General features: G+C 42.1%; 1 pseudogene; it reads left to right on the forward strand.

The window, feature by feature from the left end:
* Positions 1 to 651: 651 nt before the first annotated feature.
* On the forward strand, positions 652 to 6,913 carry LOC142433142 (zinc finger protein 75D-like; annotated as a pseudogene).
* Positions 6,914 to 7,152: the final 239 nt, after the last annotated feature.

The following is a 7,152-nucleotide window of genomic DNA, read 5'->3' on the forward strand; positions in this document are numbered from 1 at the left end:
GGGTGTCATTTAAAGATTCTTTAACATTAGAAAGCCAACAGAAATCCGAAGACAGTGAGAGGTGGCTCATCGTGAGCCCTTGAGAATCTAGGACAGTAATTGTTTCCTGGAGCAGAAAACCTAGTCCTCCTACCTTGGAGCTGCTGGTGATTTTGTACTGTGAACCTTTGGATCCCAGCAAAACCTGTAATCGCTATACCACCAGGCCATTAACATCTACTGAAGCTAAATCTTTAGGTTTCATCCCTGTATTCCCTGGTCACTGAGAAGGTAGGACACCAACACCCAGATAAGTTTTTCAGATGATCTCATATCTCCTCTCAGCTGTTGGGTGCCAATTTTGTCGCCCAACAACATTTCAGAAAACAGATAACACAAAAGTCATCGATTGGCATTTGCCTTCCCTGAGCTGCTGAGCACCAAAGGAATGATGTCTGTGTCCAGAAGTGACCTATCCCTTCTGGTTGTTATAGAACTAAGCGTTAGTTTTAAAGGACGAAAAGCCATCAGAATTTCTGTTCTTCTTGTTCTGGTAAGTAGCCAGTAACACAAGGGTCCTGTAACTTTCTTCTTGTAATGTACTTTTCCCTTCTCTCCTTCCATGTCCGCAGGAAGGAGAACACACAGAGCTCGCACTGTTCCCGCAGGAAAATGATGATGGAAGATACCGAGGTGGCCGCAGATCAGATCCCCCAGCTGAGGCCCAGTTTGGGCCTGAAGGGCTCTGTGAAACGCACCTCCAATCAGGGTGAAAATTTGACCCCACTGAGTAGCAGTCCTGATCCTGAGAGCGCTCGCCAGCACTTCAGGAATTTCTTCTATCCTGCAGCAGCTTCCCCCCTCCTGGTTGTCGACCAGCTTCAAGAATTGTGCCGTCATTGGCTGAGACCAGAGAGTCACTCCAAAGAGCAGATCTTGGAAATGCTGGTGCTAGAGCAGTTCCTGGCCCTTCTGCCCAGGAAGTTACAGAACCAGATGCAGAAGCACCGCCCACAGAGCATCCAGGAGGCTGTTGCTCTGGTGGAACTCTATCGGGGAAAATATGGTCCAAGGAGAAAGAAGGTGAGAAGAACGAGTCTTGACATGTCCATGAAAACAGGATAGATATGGGTCTCCTGGGGAAGGTGGGGATCCTGAGGGATGAGGTAGATATTGGGTTGCTCTTCTGTTTCTCCCTTTGGACAGCGGAGGTAGAACCTGAATCCATCGATTCTCAACAATAGTCTTCCACAAGTCTCAGTACTTTTACCTGTGCTGTTTGTGATCCCCACTATCCAGCAGGCACTCTATGTCTTGTTGCACCCAACCATCTCTCCTGGACAACCAGAAAGTCACAGTGGGGTTTGTGCACCTGCTGGGCATTGACTGAACCCTTTGGCTTCTTCCTTGAGGGCTTTTCCCTGTCTCTCTCTTGAACCCTATCCTGATCTCTCTCGCATACTAATAACATTTTTCTGTCTCTGGCTCGCCTTACAACACAAACAGGTGGTGGGACTTCTTCAGCAATGGCACGTCCTAACCGGCAGCCCATTTTTCCTTCAGAATTTGGTGACCTTTGAAGATGTCTCCCTGATTTTCAGTGATGAAGAATGGGAGTTACTGGATTTGGATCAGAAGGCCCTCTACAGCAGTGTGATGCAGGACACCTATGGGAGCGTCATCTCTCTAGGTAAAGATTGAAATTTCCCCTTATGAGATTTTAAAAAATCATTTAATTGGGGTTCGTGCCACTCTTATCCAAATACATACATACATACATACATACATACATACATACATACATACATACATACATACATACAGTGTCTCAAGTTTTTTGAGCATTTGTAGCCATCATCCTGAAAGCATTTTCTTTCTACTTGAGACCTTGTTATCAGCTCCTAATTTTCACCTTCCTTTCCCACCCTCCCTTCCTCATGAGCCCTTGATAATTTATAAATTATTGTTATTTTGTCATATCTTAACACTGTCAGATGTCTCCCTTCAACCACTTTTCTGTTGTCTGTTCCCCAGAGAGTGGGTTATACATAGATCATTGTGTTCGCTTCCCCCTTTCTACCCCACCTTCCTCATACCTTCCTGGTATTGCTACTCTTGTTACTGGGCTTGAGGGGTTTAATCTGTCCTGGATTTCCCATGTTTCCAGCTCTGATCTGTACCACTGTACATCCTCTGGTCTAGCCAGATTTGTAAGTTAGAATTGGGATCATGATAGTGGGGAGGGGGGCATTAAAGGACTAGAGGAAAATTGTATGTATCATCAGTGCTATATAACACCCTGACTGACTCGTCTCCTCCCTGCGAACCTTCCGTGAAGTGATGTCCAGTTGCCTACAAATGGGCTTTGGGTCTCTACTCTACACTCTTTCTCATTTACAATGATATATATTTTTTGTTCTTTGATGCCTGATACTTGAACCTGTAGACAATCCAGGCAGTTGTGTTGATTCCATGTGGGCTTTGCTGCTCCTCAGCTAGATATCCACTTGTTTATCTTCAAGCCTTTAAGACCCCAGATGATGTATCTTTTGATAGGTGGTCATCATCATCTTTCTTCACCACTTTGCTTATATACCTGCTGTGTCTCCAGCGACTGTGTGGAGGGACGTCCTCCTCCAGACTTTGTGTGCATATATGGGCTCTACATCATCCATATCCCCTTTTCCTCCTTTATGTGCTGCCATGAGGCCATGGCATGCCGGCCCCTCTCCCCAGTCTGTCAGTTTAGTTATGTCCTCTGTAGCACATACTTCTAGGGAATGGAGTCAATCTGGCTCTGATTGGGGACAACCGTTTAACCCAATCTTTTTATGCTTTTCTCCACCTGGCTACATCGTGTCAAACTTTTGTCTACACACACACACACACACACACACGTCAGTCAGTCTGTGTTGACTAGAGAATTCCAAAGGAACTCATGTGTGTAAAAGAGAGCTTTATAGAAAAAAACTAATTATATATTAAAAAACACCCCTGCCCACTGCAGATCAAGTCCATACGTCTGATATTCGCCCCTGTGTCCGAGACCAGTCTATAAATTCCTTGTCAGACTCAAGCAACACCTTTAATGAGGCCAAATGCAGGAATATCACAGGCCATTGTGTAGAAAGTCTTGTGGATGCAGTGGTGGTGGAAGCAGCTCAATGCTGGTGTGGGTCTCCATGTGGTTCCTACAGCGCTAGGGTTTGACAACATCAGTGCAGCTCCATATGGCTTGTCAAGAGGAATGTCTCATAGGGAGAGTGTGTCTGGCCTCCAGTGAGCTATTTCTCCCCATCGCACATTCAAATTAGGTCATCCACTGTGACCTGATTGAAAGTCTAAACTCCACCCCTTCCTCAAGTTGACAATAGATTATATAACTGCCACAACAGGTATAGATATACGAATATTTAACTGTCTTGGTGAACATACCTGTATAAAAAGTTTTGCAATTGTAAAGTGGAAGGTCTCCTACATTTTTGTTGTTGTTGTTGTTTTGTTAATGGTGCTTTTTTTTTAACCTGGGTTTCTTCTTTTCCTTATAAATTTGACTAGTTTTCCCACTTCTTAGAAGAATTGTGCCGGGCCTTTTATCGGAATTGAATTTATAGAGTGCTTTTTATTTGACAATTTCACCATATTCTTCCTGTCCATGAGCATGGGTCATTTGACCATTTGCATTTTGTCTCTTGTAGTTTTGTGCCAGTGCTTTATAGTATTTTGTATAAGTTTTTGTGGAAGTCTTTTTTTGTTGTTGTGGAAGTCTTTTTTGTTTTTAGATTTATTCCTAAGTATGTAACTCTTGGGTTGGTATTGGACATGTTATCGTTCTTCACATGCCCTTTTTAGAGTCCTCTTCCTTAATAAAAAACAAGACAATTGATATTTTTATGTTGATTTTATAGCCTGTGACTTTGCAAAAGTTTTCTATTGTTTCCAGCAATTTTTAAAATGGAATCTGGGGTTTCCTGTATATCGGATATGTCATCTGCAACAAGAGTTTTGTTTTTTTGTTTGGTTTTTGTTTCCATGTTTAGTTGTCTTTTTTTACTAATGTCTGGGCTACTTCCATCCGAATCAGATTGTTTTTCTCACTCAAATTGTGAAGTTTTTGGTTCTTAGTCTGATGAATAATCATTAGGTTATCTCTTAATAATCTTGTCTATTATGTTAGAAAACACTGGGCCCTCTTGATGTGTTGTATTTGAGCAGGAAGCCATTTTGTTTTAGGTTAGCATGCTGATTCTTTCCTGATTTGGAGCCCATCAGCCCAAGGACAGCTTAATCTTCACAGCTGTTATTTTGGAATGCTTTATATATCCAGTACTTCTACATAGGCTCCCATTGATTCTCTACTGATGCTTCCTGATGTGGTGGTAGGTGTCTTCCCAGGCCAGGCCAGGCCAGGCCATCCAGTGTCTCTTGGTGACCAAAGGGAGTCTTCAGCACCGGTGGTGGAGGACACTTCCTAAACTGGTTTACTTATTGTGGCTATTGTGTCTCTTTCCAGTTGTGCCAATCCACCCTAGTGCCACCCAGGGAAGGAAATTTGAGGCCTGCAGTGGTCTTTTACTCAGACTACTTGTCATTTCTGTCCATATACCCCAGTATCTTTTGGTGTAAAGGAAAGCATTTCTGGTTAACTACACTCCAGATTGTTCTGCTGTTGACGTTGGTTTTCTGGGTGCTATCAGAGGGACTCCATTGCCTTCTGGGGAGAAATGAACTTGCCAAGACTGTCTCTTTTTGCTGGGTTTGGGTGGGAAATTCTTGATCAAGTTTACTTTCTATGGGATGCTGTAATATTGATCCTCCACTTCTGTGCTTCCAAACATAGTTGTCTAATTCTTACTACTTTTCAGAGATCCACGTTTATTTTTATTTATATTATAACCTCTGTTTCCAGTCATGCTGATCCAAAAGAGTAGGGGGGAACAGGTCAATGTCATTTGGCCAGAGCAGTACCGAAATCATTGTTCTTATATTAAAAGAAAAAATTCAATCATAATGGACTCTTCCTCCATCCCTGTTCTTTTCTTGCTATGAGATGTAGATGACTAATTCTTCCATATATTCCAACAGGATTGAAGCGCAGAAACCATCCCGTGAATGATCAGCCTGTACCCCTTCCTAAGCTAAAAATAAAAGGCCCAGGAGGCAAGGCATCCAAAAAAAACAAAATTTGATGCTCCACAGAAAACCGTGGTGGCATATTCAAGATGCCTACACAACATCCAAATTTTCAAGGGAAGAAAAGAAAGTAGCATTCAGCCTGTAAACACAACCTTTCCAAATTTATAGATCTTCAGAAGAAAAATCTCTCAGGAGAGAAACCATCTATGTGCCAGGAATGTGGGAAAGCTTCAGAGAGAGATTTGATGTTAAAAAGCACAAGATAATTCCTACTGATGAGAAACCATACAGATTCAACATTGTGATATAAGTGTTAGATAGAATTCAGTTCTTAATAAGCACCTAATGGCACTCCAAGGAATAAAACCACAAAAATGTTCATGGGGTGGAAAAAGCTTTACTCAGAAAACATACTTACATACAAACCATAGACTCCACACTGGAGACAAATCCTCTCAATGTCAGGAATGTCAGAAATGGTTCTGATAGAAATCCATTCTTATTAATCACCAGAGATCCCATACAGGTGATCAGCCCTATTCATGTAGCACATGCAAGCGAAAATTTAGCAGGTGATCAAGCCTAATGAGACACCAGAAATGTCACAGGCAGAGGGAATCTTGTCCCGTTGATGAAATAATAAGAAAAAACACATTACTAATATTAGGGAGCTCATCAATGAGAAGTGTGTGGGGTGCCAATGTTATGTCTTACAGAAAGGAATCCTAGTTTTTTTTATCTTGTTACGTGTTATATTTTCAGTTAGAGAACTCAAAACATAGTACCATAAACCTAGTACCATAGAGCTATAACCCAATAGCACAGGGTTGAATTGTTCCAGTGAGTTTCTGAGGCGAGAGCCCTGTGCAGTTTCCCCATCATTCTCTGGTAGTTTTTCTGATTGGGTGTGAACCCCAGCCTTGTGCCCATTACAACACCAGTCTTAAAAAGAAAGTCTCCGTGAGGCTTTGTAATAGTTCACCATCCCTTGTTTATGTAGAGACATAAGTGTTTTATAAATAAAACAATACAATTATATCGTGTGTTTCCATGTCTGTCATTCTGTCTATCTGTGGTTACTTAGAGCTTTCTAATGCGCAGAGGTGGGTACTCATCAGGTGACCTGTACTTGAAAAACATATGATGTTCATGAATCCCAGATTCATCCCCATTCCATGACCCACAGTTTTATTGGTGGATACTTCAGCTATCCTACAATTCAGTAGTTGTGTACAGCCATCATCAAACTCAGTCTCAGAACATTTTCCTAATTTTTGTTCTCATGATTATTACTTATCCACTTCCCCCAACCTCCCCTGCCATACCCACATGGAATCACTAATCCAGTTACTCTGTTTATAGATTTACCCATCCTGGACTTCATATCCAGAAAATCCTTTAAAAGCTAACAAGAATAACAAAGTAAAACAGTTGCAAACCGTGTTAGTATGGCTTGACGAGAGGAACAAATCCAGAGTCTTATATGTGGATAAGAGAAAGCTTTATATGCAAGAGCTGTTGAATATTCAGAAAACATTCCAGCCCATTCCAGGTAAAGTCCATAATTCGGATACTAGCCCTTACGCCCTATCCCAATCGATAAAGTCCTGTTTAGACACACGGAACCAGCAATGATGCCGAATGCAGGACCATCACAGGCCAGTGGGTGGAAAGTCTTATGGATCTGGACACAGTGGAAGCATCTTGGTGCTGGCAGAAGTCTCCACGTAGTTCCTTCATCTACAGGGATCTAACCCAGCTCCATGTGTCTTCTCTACAGGATGCTTCGCAGGGATAAGCATGTGTCCAGCCTCAAAAGAGTTATGTATCTCCTTAGTGCCTCCAAATGAAGTCATCAAGCTAGACTTGTTTGACAGGCTGCACTCCACCCCTTAACTCTTAAGTGTCATATTGACACCAGATTATTTTACTGCCACACAAAACTCAGTTGAAAAGAAAGCAGAAAACATTTTAAAATTACATTGAATGGATCACAGGGGAGTGCAATGGATAGGGATCTAAGTTTTAACCTAACTG

Source organism: Tenrec ecaudatus, chromosome X, assembly GCF_050624435.1.
Source record: "Tenrec ecaudatus isolate mTenEca1 chromosome X, mTenEca1.hap1, whole genome shotgun sequence".
NCBI lineage: Eukaryota > Metazoa > Chordata > Mammalia > Afrosoricida > Tenrecidae > Tenrec > Tenrec ecaudatus.